This window comes from Theropithecus gelada, chromosome 4, assembly GCF_003255815.1.
Source record: "Theropithecus gelada isolate Dixy chromosome 4, Tgel_1.0, whole genome shotgun sequence".
NCBI lineage: Eukaryota > Metazoa > Chordata > Mammalia > Primates > Cercopithecidae > Theropithecus > Theropithecus gelada.
The window spans coordinates 115,016,875-115,036,229 of NC_037671.1; the positions used below are offsets into that span (position 1 = coordinate 115,016,875).

The window sequence follows — 19,355 nt, forward strand, 5'->3', positions numbered from 1 at the left end:
CCTGTAGCCTGGGCAGCAAGATAAAAACTCCATCTCAAAAAAAATAAAAAATAAAAAAATAACTTTCAGAGAGAACTATTTATTTAATAAAGGAAAAGATTATTGACAAGGCTATGTAAATCACCCTTACTGCCTAATACTGAGGCATAATTATTATCAAGCCCCATCTAGAAGTTCGGCAGTCCCTTGGGCATGTCAAATGCATACATTACTTCATTTAATCTTTTTAGGAACTCCCTAAAGTGAATAGTATTACCCCCATTTTACAGAAAAGTAAACTGAGGCTCAAGGATGGTAAGGGACTTGCCAGGGACCTATGCAGTGGGTGGCACAGCTGAGTTTAGGACAATTTACGTTTGGCTCTAAAGCCAATGCTCTTGCCACTAGATCAGCAGGAACCATAGTCTTGAATTGCTTCAGACTAAGCGCAGGGAATGATGGAATCATCTCTGTGGGTTCCAAACCTACCTTATCTCAGCGACTGGGTGAAAGGTAACAGAAAGGAGGAGAGAGGAACTGAGAGTGACCTCATGGCGTGAAATCTCCTTTACGCCCCCAGCATAAAGCCAAGAAAAACGTTCATCAGTTTCCCTCAGAGTAAATCTCTTTGCATTTGAATTAATGATGTAAGAAGTCCAAGATCAGGGTGGCTGCCTATTTAGTTCCTCAGGGAGGTCAACTTCCCAGCTGCCAGAACTGTGAGAACTAAATGTCTGTTGTATGAGCCACCCAGTCTATAGTATTTTGTTATGGCAGTCCCAGACGACTAGGACAGTGAAGTTCAGAGAAAAGAGGCCGGAGGCCTTGTCCCAGGCCATGGGGATACCACTGAGCTGAAGGAGGAAAGCTCCCAGCCAGGTTTGAAATGCAAGAAAAAATGATGTCTGGCCAGCTGCGGTGGCTCACACTTGTAATCCCTGCACTTTGGGAGGCCAAGGAGGGAGGCCAAGTGAATTCACTTGAGGTCAGGAGTTTGAGACCAGCCTGGTCAACATGATGAAACCCTGTCTCTACTAAAAATACAAAAGTTAGCCAGGTGTGGTGGCAGGCGCCTGTAATCCCAGCTACTCCGGAGGCTAAGGCAGGAGAATCACTTGAACCTGGAGGCGGACATTGCAGTGAGCCGAGATCACGCCACTGTACTCCAGCCTGGGTGACAGAGCGAGATTCTGTTTCAGAGAGAGAAAGGAAAGAAGAAAGAAAGAAAGAGAGAGAGGGAGGGAGGGAGGGAGGGAGGGAAGGAAGGAAGGAAGGAAGGAAGGAAGGAAGGAAGGAAGGAAGGAAGGAAGGAAGGAAGGAAGGAAAAAAGAAGGAAGATGTTAGCAAAAATGTCAGAGAAAGGACCTCTGAAAAATTTCTCCTTTATGAAAATAATGAGAAAACTGGCAAAAATGGGAAGAATCAACTTTTTTAGGACTCTGGAAATTATTCAAATGCTGGCAGGAATTCAGGAAGTATGTATTCAAGAAAAATGGCTGAATCTCAGTAATTAGAGAAATTAGAAAATAGTTTGAGATGAGTGAAAATAAAAACACAGCATACCCAGACTTTTGGGATGCAGCTAACCCACCGCTTAGAGGGAAATTTATAGCTGAAATGCCAATATTAATGAAGAAGAAAGATCTAAAATCAATAATCTAAACTTTCACCTTAAAACACTGGAAAAGGAAGGGAAAACTAAACCAAAAAGCAAGCAGAAGGAAGGATATAATAAAGACTCTAATGGAAATAAGTGAAATACAGAAAAGAAAAACAACAGAGAAAATCAACCAAACAAAATGTTAATCTTTGGAAAGACCAACAAAATTGACAAAATATTAGCTAAACTAACCAAGAAAAAAAAGAAGACTTGATTACTAAAATTAGGACTGAAAGAGAGCACATGACTCCCGACCCTACAGAAATAACAAAAATTGTGAGGGGACATTTTAAACAATTGTATGCAAATAAATCAGACAGCAGATATGAAATAGACAAATTTCTAAAGAGACACAAACTATCTAAACTGATCCAAGAAGAAATAGAAAATCTGAAGAGACCTATCACAAAGAGATTGAAGTAATAGTAAAAACAAAAGCAAAAAAAAAAAAAAAAATACTTCCAACAAATAAGAGCTCAAGATCAAATGTAATAAAATAAAGGATTAATAGACTCTTAATTGACCGATGGAAGGAAAAGGTGTTAGAATTTCAAGCCCTCAATTAGACCACCTTCCTGTTTTAAAAAAACTGATGCTAAAAAAGCACATAACATAAAATGTACCATCTTAGCCATTTTTAAGTGTGCATTTTAATATTGTTAAGTATATTCACATTGTTGTGAAACAGATCTCCCAGTCTTTTCCATCTTGCAAATTTGAGACTCTATACCCATTCAATAATAACTCCCCCTTTCCCCCTCCTCATCCTTTGGTAACCACCATTCTACTTTTTATTTCTATAAATTTCATGACTACCTCATATTAGTGTAATCATACATTATTCATCTTTTTGTGATTGGCTTATTCCACTTAGCATAATATTCTCAAAGTTCATCATGTTGTAGCATGTAACAGGATTTTTTTTTCCTTTTTTTTTTTTTGGTTTGTTTATTTATTTATTTATTTATTTATTTATTTATTTATTTATTGAGACAGAGTTTTGCTATTGTTGCCCAGGCTGGAGTGCAATGGCGCGATCTTGGCTCACCACAACCTCTACCTCCCGGGTTCAAGTGATTCTCCTGCCTCAGCCTCCCGAGTTAGCTGGGATTACAGGCATGTGCCACCATGCCTGACTAATTTTGTATTTTTAGTAGAGATGGGGTTTTTCCATGTTGGTCAGGCTGGTCTTGAACTCCTGACCTCAGGTGATCCACCCACCTTGGCCTCCAAAGTGCCGGGATTACAGATGTGAGCTACCTACAGCGCCCAGCTGGATTTTCTTCCTTTCTAAGGCTGAATAATATTCCATTATATGCATAGACCACATTTTGTTTATCCAGTCATCCTTTGGTAGACGCTTGGATTGCTTTCACCTCTTGGCTACCATGAATAAACGCTGCCGTGAACATGGGTATGCGAATATCTTTTTGAGACTCCTCTTTCCATTCTTTTGGATGTATACCCAGAAGTGGAATTGCTGAATCATAATAGCGCTATTTTTAATTTTTTGAGAAACTGCCTACTGTTTTCCATAGAGGTTGCAACATTTTATAATCCCACCAACAATGTGCAAGGATGCTGATTTCTCTACATCCTGGCCTTGTTATTTTCTGGGTTTTTAATTTGTTTTTAATAGTACTTGTCCTAATGAATGTGAGGTGATATCTCATTGAGGTTTTGATTTGCATTTCCCTGGTGACTAGTGATATTGAGCATCTTTCCATATGCTTGTTGGCTATTTGTGTATCATTTTTGTGGGTTTTTTTTTTTTTTTTGAAAGACAGGGTCTCACTCTGTCACCTAGGCTGGAGTGCAGTGGTGCAATATGGGCCCACTGCAACCTCCACCTCCTGGGTTCAAGCAATTCTCCTACCTCAGCCTCCCAAGTAGCTGGGACTATAGGCATGCGCCACCATGCCTGGCTAATTTTTGTATTTTTAGTAGAGGTGGGGTTTCACCATGTTGGCCAGGCTGATCTCGAACTCCTGATCTCAAGTGATCCACCTGATTCAGCCTCCCAAAGTACTGGGATTACAGGCATGAGCCATCACGCCTGGCCTTGTATATCACCTTTAGAGATGTCTATGATGTCTATTCAAGTCCTTTGTCCTTTTAAAAATTGGGGATTTTTTTTGTTGAGTTGTAGGAGTTCTTTATACATTCTGCACATTAACCCCTTTTCAGATATGACTTGCTGCTATTTCAACCCATTCTGTAGGTTCCCTTTTTACTTTGTTGCTTATGTTCTTTGACGCACATAGGTTTTTAAGTTTTATGTAGTCCTATTTGTCTATTTTTTCCACCTTCCTTTTAAAAAATATAAGAATGCTTCACAAAATTGCATCTCATCCTTTTGCAGAGGCCATGCTGATCTCTGTGTCATTCTAACTTTAGTGTATATGCTGTCAAAGCTGGCACCCAACCATCCTTTTAAAGTTGATTTTCTTTTATTTATTGCAATCTTACTTTTCAAGCAGATTTCCCACCCTGGGAATCCTATACCTTGATTCAGTGACTCTCAAACTTGAATACACACCAGAATCTCTTGGAGGGCTTGTTACATCATAAATTGCTGGGTCCTACCACAGATCTTTGATTCAGTAGACCTGGGGTGGGGTTTAAGGATTTACATACGTAACAAGATATCAAATGATGCTGGTCCTAATGGCCCAGGACCACATCTTGAGGACTGATGCTCTAGTCAAATTCAATTGCTCTGTGTTTTTTAGAGATTATTGCCTTTGCTCAGGCTGGTTTTTTTTGTTTGTTCTGTTTTGTTTTCTGCCCAGAATGCCCTTTATTCAGGCGCCTCTCTACGGACTTTCACTAAGCCCTCAAACTGGAATGAATCGCTCTCCTGAGTTTCTATGTCACTTTATATTTATTTTATGTCTTATCATCTACCTTTTACTTTTTAAAATTTTTTATTGAGACAGAGACTTGCTCTGTCACCCAGGCTGGAGTGCAGTGGCGCGATCTTGGCTCACAGCAACCTCCGCCTTCTGGGTTCCAGCGATTCTTGTGCTTCAGTCTCCCAAGTAGTGGGTATTATAGGCACCTGCCACCATGCCTGGCTAATTTTTGTATTTTTAGAAGAGATGGGGTTTCACCATGTTGGCCAGGCTGGTCTCGAACTTCTGACCTCAAGTGATCTGCCTGCCTCAGCCTCCCAAAGTCCTGGGATTACAGGCAGGAGCCATGGCGCCCAGCCACTTTTTACTTTTGATTTGACTTATTTACGTACCAGTCACATTGTCTATTAGGATAATAAGGTTTTGGATGCCAGTACTCATGTTTAACTTATCTTTATACGTCCTACAGTGCCTGGCAAAGTATCTCACCTATACTAGGCATGCAATGTATATTTGTTAAATGAATGAAAAAATAAGGAAATACCCGGTGAAGAAAAAGACAGCAGTATTAAGGAAAGGAAAAAAAATGAATAAAAAGAAATAGAAAAAGGGAGATGATAAATGTGGTGGAATAAAGTGGTAGGAATTCTTCCAGAAGGGAGTTTTGTTTTGCCAACTAAATGCAAAGCAAAAATAGACCAGGTCTTCCCAGCTGTTCTTTTTGTTTGTTTTCTTGCAGCTGTGCTAGAATTCTTTATTATTTTTTTTTTTTCCAGGCCAGAACTGCTAATCACCATGTCAGTGGGGCCCTTGTGATTTAATAAGAAGAAAAAGATTGGGAGACTTTAATTCCCAAACACTTAGGGTGTGAATCTGGAGGGGTATAGTGTTCTATCATGTTGACTGAAATCCAGAGTGCGCCTTTCATCTGATGAAACATCATGACACTTTTCCCTGTGGAGAATTGGACAGATGCCATTGTAATATTTAAAAAAAAAAAAAAAAAAGCAGTATTGAAGGAAGTTATAAACTCTAGAATTAGCTGCCTATACATACATATATATATATATATATATATATATATATATATATTTTTTTTTTTTTCAGACAGGGTCTTGCTCTGTTACACAGGCTGGAGTGCAGTGGCATGATCATAGCTTACCGCAACCACGAACTCCTGGGCCCAAGCAATCATCCTGCCTCAGCCTCCCGAGTAGCTAAGATTAAAGATGCGTGCCATTACAACCGGCTAATTTTTGTGAATGTTTTTGTAGAGACATGGGATCTCACTATGTTGTTCAGGCTGATCTCAAACTTCTGGCCTCAAGTGATCCTCCTGCCTTGGCCTCAAAAGTGCTGGGATTATAGGCATGAGCCATCATGCCTGGGCCTGTGCACAAAATTTTAAATTAATTGTGTGCGTGTGTGTGTGTGTGTGTGTGTGTGTGTGTGTGTGTTTGAGACAGAGTCTCACTCTGTCACCCAGGGTGGAGTGCAGTGGCATGATCTTGGCTCACTGCAACCTCCACTTCCCGGGTTCAGGCAATTCTCCTGCCTCAGTTTCTGAGTCACTGGAATTACAGGTATGCACCATCATACCTGGCTAGTTTTTGTGTTATCAGTAGAGGCAGGGGTTTCACCATGTTGGCCAGGTTGGTCTTGAACTCCTGACCTCAAGTGATCCACCCGCCTCGGCCTCCCAAAGTGCTGAGATTACAGGCATGAGCCACCACATTCAGCCTTTAAAATTAATTTTTATAGAACGATCCCAGTCTACAATTCTTTATTACATTTATGGTCCTACTTTTCTAGCAGGTTGGATTGGGCATACTTCTAACTTTTGCGTCTTAGTTTGCTAGTTTATTTGGGTAGCCTTCATTTAAACTAGCAATCTGCAATAGGGTATTTTCTCTACCATGCTGTGCACACGGCCTGGCAGAGAGCTTTTTTGGTGCATTTTTGAAAATGCCCATTACCAGGGCATACAGTCCCACTGCAAACACTAAGGAAAGAAGCAAGCCACAAAGGGATCAAGCATTTCTCATGGAACATGTGTCCTGAACACCCTCTGGAAGTTTCTGTGGTGTGTGCTCTCATGGTAATGGATTAATCTGGATCATGGCTGCTACCCCCGGATTGTTCTGTTTATCTGCTTACTGTTTTCATTTTTGTTAGCTTGCTGTTTGGACAGTTAAGGCAGATTCCATTTTGTTATCCAGATGTTTCTATGCCCAGGGGCACTAGCATGCATTCTAATCACTGGGTATGTATTGTTCTTTAATAGTATGTAGAAAATTGAGAAAGTCTTGAGAGCTGGCCTGAAAAATTTATTAGTCCCTCACTAAAACTTCATCTTTAAAATCATTTCTCTGAGGTGTGATTGTACCTGGAAGAACTAGAAATCAACCACTCAATTATGAGCTCAAGAGTGTAAGAAATTGAACATGCTCAGAAATTAATCATTTTTCTCATCTCTTTTGTGAATGATATCTCAGCAGTCAAGTTATCTTTCATTGCTAGGGGATATTCAAAAGTAAGAATTTGGAAGATCTTACTAAAAGGCTTTAGACAGAACCTGGAAATAGATTATCTGCATTTGTATGCAAGTTAATTTTTGAATTCTCTACATATGCTGAGGGAAAAGATTAGGATGTCTGGATGTGTTGGATAGCGAAGTCAGGGCCTGATTTTCTTCTGGTTAATGCCTTGGGGAGATTAAGTGTGGCTATCACTCTGAATAAAATTTAACCCAAATGCTGAAAATTTTAGAGGAAACTGGATACATCAAACAGGAACCTGTTCTAACATCAAATGAGTGACTTATTTTGTTGCTTAACCAGGGTAGGCCAAAGGTAACACTAAGCTGGCTATCAATAGCCCCCTGTTTCTTAGAGAATTTCTAATACAGTGTGACTATGTTTATTCGTAGATGGGACAGAGATGCTGATGGCATTCTAAGACAGAGTAGAAGTGAAACTAAGAAAGATGGGGCTTTTGGTACCTAAAATTATTTTTTTCCTTTTAAAAGTTATAGTAATTTTTAAATTTTGGAAATTTAAAATTTTGGAAAATAAAAACTACAAGTACACTTATAGTAGACTCCCTTCCTTCCTTCCCTCCTTCCCTCCCTCTCTCCCTCCCTCCTTCCTTTCTTTCTTTCTTTCTTTCTTTCTCTCTTTCTTTCTTTCTTTCTTTCTTTCTTTCTTTCTTTCTTTCTTTCTTTCTTTCTTTCTTTCTTTCTTTTCTTTTCTTTTCTTTCCCTCTTTCTTTCTTCCTTTCCTTCTCTCTCTCTCTCTCTCTCTTTCTTTCTTTCTTTCTCTCTTTTCAGGGTCCCACTCTGTGGCCCAGGCTGGAGTGCAGTGGCAGTATTAGGGCCCACTACATCCTTGACCTCCTGGGCTCAAACAATCCTCTCAGCCTCCCAAGTAGCTGGCACTATAGGTATGTACCATCATGCCCAGACTATATATATACACCCACCCACCCCCCCCCCACATATATATATATATATATTTTTTGTGTGTGTGTGTGGAGACGGAGGCCTCACTTTGTTGCTCTGACTGGTCTCAAGCGCCTGGCTTCAGGTGATCCTCCCACCTCAGCCTCCCAAAATGCTGGGATGACAGCTGTGAGCCATTGTGCCCAGCCAGCATGTCCTTTTTTGATCTGCCCAGTACCAACCCTCCTTCTGGGAATCGCTCTTTCTGTACCTTTGACCTGGCGATTCCTGTGGGAACAGCTGTGCTCTGACATGGCCTGGCCCTGCCTAGGGCTGATTAGAGAAAAGCAATACCAACGATCCTCTTCTCTGGGATATTTGAAGCTGATTCCAGGGGTGATTATCAATATCTGCAACAATCAGGGAGGTCCGGGTACCTGCCAGTGAGGACAGACATTGGCTGAAAAACAATTGATATGGGTGCAGCAGCGCACACTCACTGAGGAGCACCCTTGTTTGAGAAGAGGGAACATGGGGATTCCCTCTTTGGGGGCAGAAGTTGGAAACTGTGCATTGGGGAGGCCTGTTTTCTTCCTGTAGACAAATCTTATTGTGGTGAATAGGAATGAGGCCAACAGCAAGATCTGGAGATGGAAGAGGCTCCTGAAGATGTTGAAACGCCTGGTCCCAGTTGTTCCGTGGGCCAGCTGGATTCCTGCCGTTCTATAGCTGTATTGCTCAATCCTTCCCTGGGATCTGGGAGCAAATAAATTCCATTTTTGGCCCAAGTTAGTTCAAGTTCAGATTCTTTTCCACCATAACAGTAACAAAGAGTCCTAACTGATTCAACATTAAACAGCTGTATTCTTTTTTAAAAAGCTTGTTTGTTTGTTTGTTTGTTTTAGAGACAGGGTCTTGCTCCATTGCCCAGGCTGGAGTACAGTGGTGGGATCATAGTTTACTGCAGCTGGAACTCCCGGGTGCGAGGGATCCTTCTCCCTACAAGGGATCTTTCCTGTAGTTGGGACTACAGGCATGCACCACAACGAGCTAAATATTTTTACAAATTTTTTTAGAGACAGGTCTTGTGATGTTGCTCAGGCTTGTGTCAAACTCTTGGCCTCAAGCCATCCTCCCACCTCAGCCTTCTGAGCAGTTGGGATCACAGGCATGAGCCACCTCGTCCTACCCAATAAAGCTTTGTAAAAGAGTCAGTCACGGTGGCTCTCACCTGTAATCCCAGCACTTTGGGAGGCCAAGGTGGGAGAATTCCTTGAGCCTAGGAGTTAGAAACCAACTTGGGCAAAACAATGAAACCCCTGTCTCTACTTTAAAGGAAAAAAAACAAAAAACTAAAACTTAGTGGAGTATAATTGACAAATAGAAATTGTATATAATTAACAGGTGTAACTTGGTTTGATATGCATGTACATTGTGAAATGATCATCACATCAAGCTAGTTAACATATCCATCACTTCACGTAGTTACCCGTGTATGTGTAGGCGTATGTGTGTGTGGCGAGAAGACAAGATCTACTCTCAGCAAATTTCAAGTATACAGTGCAGTGTTAACTATAGTCACCATGCTGTACATTAGATACACAGAATTTATCTATCCTGCATAATGGAAACTTTGTACCCTTTGACCAACATCTCCCCAATTCCCCCATCCCCCAACTCCTGTCAACCACCATTCTACTCTGCGCTTCTGTGAGTTCAACTATTTTAAAATCTACATATGTGAGATCATGCACTATTTGTCTTTCTGTGTCTGGCTTATTTTACTTAGCATAATGTCCTTCAGGTTCATCCATGTTGCAGAATTTCCTTCTTTTTTTAAGGCTAAATAATATTCCATTGAATATTACACATATATATATATATATATATATGCACATACACACACACTCCTCATTTTCTTTTTTATTTCTTGAGGGTCTTGCTCTGTTGCCCAGGCTAGAGTGCAGTGGCATGACCATAGCTCACTGCAACATCTTAACTCTTGTGCTTAAGTGATCCTCCTGCTTCAGCCTCCCCAAAAGCTAGGACTTGAGGCACACACCACCATGCCTAGTTAATTAAAAACTTTTTTTACTGTAGAGATGGGGGGAACTATGTTGCCCAGGCTGGTCTGCAGACAGAGGTAATTATACCTCTTCTTTTCTGATTTCTGTGCCTTGTATTTCTTTTACTTGTCTAATTGTTCTGGTTAGGATTTCTAGTACTATGTTGAATAGAAGTGGTGTTAGTGGGCATTTGTAGCTAAGATCAGATATTAGAGATAAACCTTTCAGTTTCTCCCTATTGATTATGATGTTAGCTATGGCCTTTCATATATATATATATATATATATATATATATTTTTTTTTTTTTACTTTTGTGAACTGTTCATGGAAATACATATGTGATCTTTATTATGCTGAAGTATGTCCCCTCTATACTTATTTCCTTAAGAGCTTTTATCATGAATGGATGTTGAATTTTGTCTAATGCTTTTTCTGCATCTATGGAAATGATGCAGTAATTTTTATAGTAGATCATATAGTTTTTATATTTCAATCTGTTAATGTGGTATATCACATTGACTTGCATATGTTGAACCACGTTTGCATCCTAGGGATAAATCCCCCTTGGTTGTGGTGTATGATACTTTTAATGTGCTGTTGAATTCAGTTTGCTAGTATTTTTTTGAGGAGTTTTGCATCTCTGTTCACCAGGTGTATTGGCCTGTGGTTTTCTTCTTAGTGTTATTCTTTGTCTTAGATATTAAGGTAATGTGGACCTCATAAAATAGGTTTGGAGGTTGTCCCTCTTTTATTTTTTGGAAGAGTTTAAGAAGGATTGATAGTAATTCTTTTTCTGAATGTTTGTTAGGATTCACCTGTGAAGCCATCTGGTCCTGGGCTTTTCTCTGTTGGAAGGTTTTTTGTTTTTCAGACAGGGTCTCACTCTGTCACCTAATCATGCCCAGGAGTGCAGTGGCATGATCTCAGCTCATTGTAGCCTCAACCTACCAGGCTCAGGTGATTCTCCCACCTCAGCCTCCTGAGTAGCTGGGACTACAGGCACACACCATGCCCAGCTACTTTTTTGTGTTTTTAGTAGGGATGGGGTTTTGCTATGTTACCCAGACTAGTCTTGAACTCCTGAACTCAAGCAATCTGCCTGCCTCAACCTCCCAGATTGCTGGGAATACAGGCATGAGCCACTGCACCCAGCCTGTTGGAAGGTTTTTGATTACTGATTTAGTCTCATTTGTGAATTGTCAGTTTAGGCTATTTTTTCCTGTTTCAGTTTTGATAGGTCGTATACATGCTTCTAGGAATTTACCAATTTCTTCTAGATTATCCAATTTGTTGGCATATAATTGTTCATACTAGTTCATTATAACTTATGATCAATCCTTTTTCTTTCTGAGGCATCTGTAGTAATGAATAACTATATTCTTATTTTTATAATGCCTTCAATCTTTTTTTTTTTTTTAGATAGGGTCTTGCTCTGCTGCCCAGACTGAAGCGCAGTGGCACAATCACTGCTCACTGCAACTTCTGCCTCCTGAGTTCAAGTGTTTCTCATGCCTCAGCCTCCTAAGTAGCTACAATTGCAAGCATATGCCACCATGCCTGGCTAATTTTTATATTTTTTAATAGAGACAGGGTTTCACCGTGTTGGCCAGGCTGGTCTTGAACTTCTGGGCTCAAGTGATCCACCGGCCTTGGTCTCCCAAAGTGTTGGGATTATAGGCTTGAGCCACCTTGCCCAGCCAGCTTGCCTTTTGATCTTGTTAACAAGTAGACACAATTTCTTATATTGTTGTATAACTAGCAGTTTTATATAATTTTTATTCTGCTTTCTCTTATTTAATGGTGTATTATTAATATGTAACACATTTATAATTTTATTAGATTTGGTATGTTAATTTTTTTTCTTTTTTTTTGCAGACAAGGTCTCACTTTGCCACGCAGGCTCTAGTGCAGTGGCGTGATCTCAGCTCACTGCAGCTTTGACCTCCTGGGCTCAAGTGGTTCTGCCTCAGCCTCCTGAGTAGCTGTGACTACAGGCATGCAACACCACACTTGACTACTTTTTTGTATTTTTTGTAGAGACAGGGTTTCACCATGTTGCCCAGGCTGGTCTTGAACTCCTGAGCTCAAAGCAACCCACACACCTTGACCTCCCAAAGTGTTGGAATTACAGGCGTGAGCCACCTTGCTCAGCCAAATATCTTAAATTATATACTAACGATAATAAATCAGAAAAATATATTTACTGATATGTAACAAGACGTGTTGCTACATGGTCTTCAGAGTAATCATTTTAATGTTTGCATACTATTTCATCGCATTGCTATAACAGTTAAAAGTTATTTTTTATTCAGGGCTTCTTCTGTTTCAGGTACCCTGTATATAGCGTATATATATACACCCCATAACAATCATAGGGGAATTACTATCTTCAGAGTAGTGACGTGAGGACTTGCTTTGAGAGGCAAGCGTACTTCCTCAAAATCACAGAAAGTTGTAGGCTACGTCTTGGCCTGTGCCCTTCCAAACCCATCTCTCCTATGCAACCTGGCTCCCTATTACCGTGGTTTACTACAGCAATTTCACCCTTGGTTGATATCTGTGTTACTTCCTGGATTTTGGATACTTTAGATTGGGTTAGATGTTTGGCATCTAATTGTTTGCTTCTGCTGACTTCAAAAATTGCTGTTTTTAACTGCAAAGAGCATTTAAGCTAAAGATATGCACATTGTGTGAGGTTGTTGGACTCTAGTTTTGTTTTTTTTTTTTTTTTTTTTTTTTTTGAGACAGAGCCTCATTCTGTTGCGCAGGCTGGAGTGTAGTGGTGTGATCTCGGCTCACTGCAACCTCCGCCTCCTGGAGTCAAGTGATTCTCTTGCCTCAGCCTCCCAAGTAGCTGGGATTGCAGAGGTCCGCCACCACGTCCAGCTAATTGGTGTATTTTTAGTAGAAATTAGTTTCGCCATGTTGGCCAGGCTGGTCTTGAACTCGTGACCTCAAGGGATCCACCCATCTCAGCCTCCCAAAGTGCTGGGACTACAGGCATCAGCCACAGTGCCCGGCCTATTGGACTCTATCTGATGTTATCTTGTTGGGTCCAGCTATCTCCCTCTATTAATTTACTTAATAAATATTTATGGAATAGCCAGCATGCATTTGATGTTAATATCCAGTGCAAATGTGAAGAAATGTGATATCTTTGGGAATATCAAGGTGAATCATCCATGAATCCTATCTGGAGCTCTTAGTTTAGTTGAGAAGAAAAGATGAAAAGCACTAATAATTATAATAAAAGGAATAAATGTTTAAAGTTAAGTATACTTTAAGAGACGTGGAGATAAATATTGTAGAGATTCAGAGGACAAAAAGATGACTTGGAGCTGGGGAGAGTAGGGAAGACTTTCGAGAAGAGATGCCCTTTGAGGTAGAATCTGAGCCATGGGTAGCATTTGAACCCCGGAAGGACAAAGGCTGAGGTCAACGTCAGTGATGCGCATGTCAGACAGACCTGGAAGGCCAGTTCCCTCCAGAAGGAAGCACTAAACAAGGTCTCAGACATCCCCCAACAGGAGGAGGGAAAAGAGGTCAGCACCGTGATTTATCAACCGCAAACGTATTATTAAGTTAGAGGATGGAGTTATTTTCCTTTCGGATAATATCACCCTACTTACTAACTTCCCATTCTTTCCTCCATCCACTGCAATCTGACTGCTAAGGTCAACAAAAACCTTCTCATTACCAAATCCAGTGGCCCCTATTAAGCTTGCATCCCACTTACCTTTTGTATTATATGTGATTATTCTCCTCTTTGAAACTCCACCACCCACCCCAGCATCTGTGACACCCCTTTGTCCTGGCTACCTGTCCTCTCCTCTCTAGTTTCAAGAATCTTGAGACCATACATTTCTGTTTTAAGCCACCTCATTTGTGGTACTTTGTTACGGCAGCCCTAAAAAACTAAAACATCATTTTAAAAATCTTTTACAGGTATATGATTTTTTTCCCCCCATATTCAGCCTTGTCTAACTGGAGTTAGGCACTGAAGTAGCTATTGGAGGAATACATTCATTACCAAGTGTATTCTTCTCAGTAGATGGTCTGTCTTAAAAATGGAAACAAATGTTAGCATCTACCGTTGACCTTTAAATCAATATTTATTGAAGTAAATTTACTGAAAACGTGTGATTGTGCAAAATAATGGATATTTAAGGACATTTATGGCAGCATTGTTTATAATAGCAAAGGACTGGCAACAACCCAAACGTCTGTCAATATAAGAACTAATTAAATGAGGAACGGTTTTACATCGACTCAGTTGCTTTTTTGAGACAGTTTCTCAGTCTGTCACCCAGGCTGGAGTGCAGTGGCGCGATCTTGGCTCACTGCAACCTCTGCCTCTTGGGTTCAAGTGATTCTCCTGCCTCAGCCTCCCAAGTAGCTGGTATTACAGGTACACGCCACCATGTCTGGCTAATTTCTGTATTTTTAGTAGAGACGGGTTTTCAACAGGTTGGCCAGGCTGACCTTGAACTCCTGACCTCAAGTGATCTGCCTGCCTTGGCCTCCCAAAGTGCTGGGATTATAGGTGTGGGCCACTGCGCCCGGCCCTTTTTTTTACATATGTATATTTTAATATATTTTCTTTAATAAAATATATATTTTAATATATTTACATACATATTTTAATATATTAAAATACATTTAATATATTTTCTCACATATATATTTAATATATTAATAAATATAAATACATTTAATATATTTTAATATATATTAAATATATTTAATATATTTTCTAAAATTATAAATTATAGAAAAGGAAACAGAAGAAAATGCAATTAGTTACTTTTGGGGAGAAGAATCTGATAGTCATTAAATAAATAAGTAAATAATAAATAAAATTTAGCCCTTGAGCCCAAGAGTTCCAGACCAGCTGGGGCAACATGGTGAAACTCCATCTCTTATAAAAAATACAAAAAATTAGCCAGGTGTGGTGGCGTGCACCTGTAGTCCCAGCTACTCAGGAGGCTGAGGTGGGAGGATCATCTGAGTCCAGGAGGTCAAGGCTAGAGTGAGCCAAGATCACACTACTGCACTCTAGCCTGGGCAACAGAGTGAAACCCTGTCTCAAAATAAATAATAATAATAAATAAAATTCAAAAGTAGAGTCTGTGAAAGGGTATACATTTAAATTTATTAAAATGTACCATGATGTTTGGTAGTCTTTCACTAGATGTTTCTTTTTTTTTTTTTTTTTTTTTTTTTTTGAGACAGAGTCTCGCTCTGCCGCCCAGGCTGGAGTGCAGTGGCGTGATCTTGGCTCACTGCAAGCTCCGCCTCCCGGGTTCATGCCATTCTCCTGCCTCAGCCTCCCGAGTAGCTGGGACTACAGGCGCCCGCCACCTCGCCCGGCTAGTTTTTTTGTATTTTTTAGTAGAGACGGGGTTTCACCATGTCAGCCAGGATGGTCTCGATCTCCTGACCTCGTGATCCGCCCGTCTCGGCCTCCCAAAGTGCTGGGATTACAGGCTTGAGCCACTGCGCCCGGCCTCACTAGATGTTTCTATTCTGGCCTAAGGGGGAACTTTCTGTGATGAAAAATCAGGGTTGGGTGCAGTGGCTCACACCTGTAATCCCAGCACTTTGGGAGGCAGAGGCAAGTCGATCACTTGAGTCCAGGAGCTCGAGACCAGCCTTGGCAATACGGCAAAACCACATCTCTACAAAAAATGCAAAAATTAGCCGGGCATGGTGGCATGCGTGCCTGTAGCCCCAGCTACTCGGGAGGCCGAGGCAGGAAAATTGCTTGAACTCAGGAGGTCAAGGCTGCAGTGAGCTGAGATTGCACCATTGCACTCCAGTCTGGTTGACAAAGTGAGACCCTGTCAAAAAAAAAAAAAAAAAAGAAAAAGAATAAAGGAAAGAAAAGAAAAGAAAAATCAGAGAAAAAAATCAATAGCTAAACAGTAAAAGGAAAAAAAAAATCACTTATTAGGCCAGGTGAGGTGGCTCATGCCTATAATCCCAGCACTTTGGGAGGCCGAGGTGGGTGGATCACTTGAGGTAAGGAGTTTTTGAGACCAGCCTGGCCAACATGATGAAACCCCGTCTCTACTAAAAATACAAAAATTAGCCGGGCGTGGTGGTAGGCGCCTGTAATCCCAGCTACTTGGGAGGCTGAGGCAGGAGAATTGCTTGAATCTGGGAGGCAAAGATCTCAGTGGTACCCGGGAGGCAGAGGTTGCAGTGGAACCTGGGAGGCAGAGGTTGCAGTGCGCCAAGTTGGGCCACTACACTCTAGCCTGGGCAACAGAGCAAGACTCCATTGAAAAAAAAAATCACTATTATTAATATAAAGTGGCTTTAGTTTGAAATTTTTAAAGGTTGATAATAAAAACAGAGAGCTTCTTTTTAAATTTTTAAAATTATTTTTATACTTAAAAAAAAAAACAGAGGCCGGGTGTGGTAGCTCGTGCCTGTAATCCCAGCACACCTTGGGAGGCTGAGGTGGGTGGATCACCTGAGGTCAGGAGTTCAAGATTGGTCTGGCCAACAGGGTGAAACCCCGTCTCTACTAAAAATACAAAAAAGTTAACTGGGCGTGGTAGTGTGTGCCTGTAATCCCAAATACTTGGGAGTCTGAGGCAGGAGAATCACTTGAGCCTGGGAGGCAGAGGTGACTGGGATTACAGGTGCCTGCCACAACACCTGGCTAATTTTTGTACTTTTAGTAGAGACAAGGCTTTGCCATGTTGGCCAGGCTGGTCATGAACTCCTGACCTCAAGTGATCTGCCTGCCTCAATCTCTCAAAGTGCTGGGATTACAGGCATGAGTCACTGTGTCTGGCCCTCCTATATACTTTAAATCATTCCTAGATTACTTATAATACCTAATACAATGTAAACGCTATGTAAATAGTTATTTTGTATTTTGGCTGGGCATGGTGACTCACGCCTGTGATCCCAGCATTTTGGGAGGCCAAGGTGGATGGATCACTTGAGGTCAGGCGTTCGAGACCAGCCTGGCCAACATGGTGAAACCCCATCTCTACTAATAATACAAAAAAATTAGCCAGGTATAGTGGTGCACACCTGTAATCCCTGCTACTGGGGAGGCTGAGGCAGAAGAATCTCTTGAACCCAGGAGACAGAGGTTGCAGTGAGTTGAGATCGTGCCACTGCACTCCAGCCTGGGTGACAGAGTGAGACTCCATCTCAAAAAAAAAAAAAAAAAAAGTTGTTACACTGTATTTTAAATTCTGTGTTACTTTTATTGTTCTATTGTTATTTTTAATTTATTTTTTTCCAATATAGTCATGTGACGAACATATCTTTTTGGTTAACAATGTACTGCATATATATGGTGACCCTATAAGTTTATAAAATGTATTTTTACTGTACCTTTCTATGTTTAGATAGTTTTAGATACACAAATACCATTGTGTTACAATTGCCTACTGTATTCAGTGCAGTCACACGCTGTGCAGATTTGTTGCCTATGGGCAACAGGCTATACCGCATATTCTAGGTGTGTAGTAGGCTGTACCAACTAGGTTTGTGTAAGTGAACTCCACGGTGCTCACGGGATGATGAAATTGCCTAATGATTATCCTCATCATTAAGTGATGCTGTGACTGTATTTTCGATTGAGTTTGGTTGAATCTGAGTGCAGAAGCCATGAATCCGGAGGGCTCACTGCATTGTGCCTGCCACAGGTGTATCCCTGGGAGGGTTGGGTCATAGGGCGTGCATGAATTCAAGCAGTGTAATCGATACTGCCAACAATTTTTATAGTGGGCCAATTTACACTCTCACTGGCACTGTGGGAAAGTCCAGTTTATCCACATCCTTGCCAATTCCCAGTATTGTTTGTTTGTTTTTCTTTTCTTTTTGGAGACAGTCTTGCTCTGTTGCCCAGTCTTGCTCTGTTGCTGGAGTGCAGTGGCACGACCTTGGCTCCCTGCAGCCTCTGCCTCCCGGGTTCAACTGATTCTTGTGCCTCACCCACCCGAGTAGCTGGGATTATAGGCACATACTACCATGACCAGCTAAGTTTTGTATTTTCAGTAGAGATGGGGTTTGACCATGTTGCCCAGGCTGGTCTCAAACTTCTGCCTCAAGTGGTCTGCCCACCTCAACCTCCCAAAGTGCTGGGCTTACAGCCATGAGCCACCGCGCCCAGCCTGATCCCCAGTATTGGCAGCTTTTACTGAATGTTAGCCATTCAGTTGGGCATGTAATGGTCAATAAATGTGGATTGAATTTGCATTTCCTTGGTGATTAATCATGAGCACTTTTTAATGTTATTTGCCATTTATATGACCATTTTTGTGAAGTCCTTGTTCAAATCTTTTGCCCATTAAGAAAAACTGAGCTGGGAGCAGACAGCTTTTTAAACTGTGAAAATATTCATCAGGGTGAGACTTCCCATCTGAACATGTTAAAATATGTAGAAAAAACAGATCATTCTAATGCATTTAGAATGTCAGTAAAGGAAGAAAATGAGCTCACTTATGCAGTTCTCTAGGCATCCTTTTCTCCTTTAAGTAAAGCTTAGCAAACAATGGAATCACTGAGAGTAACTCACTTCTATATAGTGCTTTAGGATTTACAAAGTGCTTTCCTATCCATTTTCTCATTCTGTTTTTATTAGAAGTAACAAATGAAATATCGCTTGCTAGTCTTGTTTTCATAGCATGTATTACTTCCACCAAATGCCAAAATCAAGGCAAAATACATATATTCAACATAATTGTAGTTGGGTAAATTAGCAGCATAATTTGTGAATTTGATCATTTTTCTCCTGTGCTCACAATTACCTCTAATTTGGTGATAAATGTAATACATGCTTGCAGAATGTCTAAGGAACCCTACGTCCTCTGATGCTGAAATGTAGACTGCCTTTTGGGAGTTGCTGTTTAAATCAGGAAGAGAGCATAAATCCTCAAGAGCCTGGTGATTGGAAATATGTCTGTTGCAGAGAGGAGAGCAAATCTCTATTGTTGAGGGCAGCAAAATGATACAAATCAAGCAGACATCTTTTCAAGAAGCAGGTCGCAAATAACCTTTCTGCATTACAGATGCTATGCTGTTTTCATTCCTTCCAGACTGGACACTAATTAAATTAGCCTCTCTACTCTGGTTCTTTAGAGAAAAACTGCTTCTGATTCGATGCCACATCTCTCCCAGGACTAAATATGTATGTCTGATGGTGGCAGGGGTTGCGGAGGGGAGGTCATATCTTTGTGTATGTGTGAAATGAGAGGAATTATTGAAGAAAAGCAATGAACATGCATTAAAATTCTCAGGCTAAATGGAATCCTGATTTTTTTTCACTTCTTGGCATTTTAAATGCCAACATGCTATTAAAATATATGACCTCTTTCCCATCAGGTTT

General features: G+C 40.8%; 1 non-coding gene across 1 annotated transcript; it reads right to left on the reverse strand.

Annotated features, from left to right (window-relative positions):
* Positions 1 to 3,956: 3,956 nt before the first annotated feature.
* On the reverse strand, positions 3,957 to 4,060 carry LOC112623924. Its single transcript, XR_003119273.1, has one exon. It is a non-coding gene; the product is annotated as a U6 spliceosomal RNA (small nuclear RNA).
* Positions 4,061 to 19,355: the final 15,295 nt, after the last annotated feature.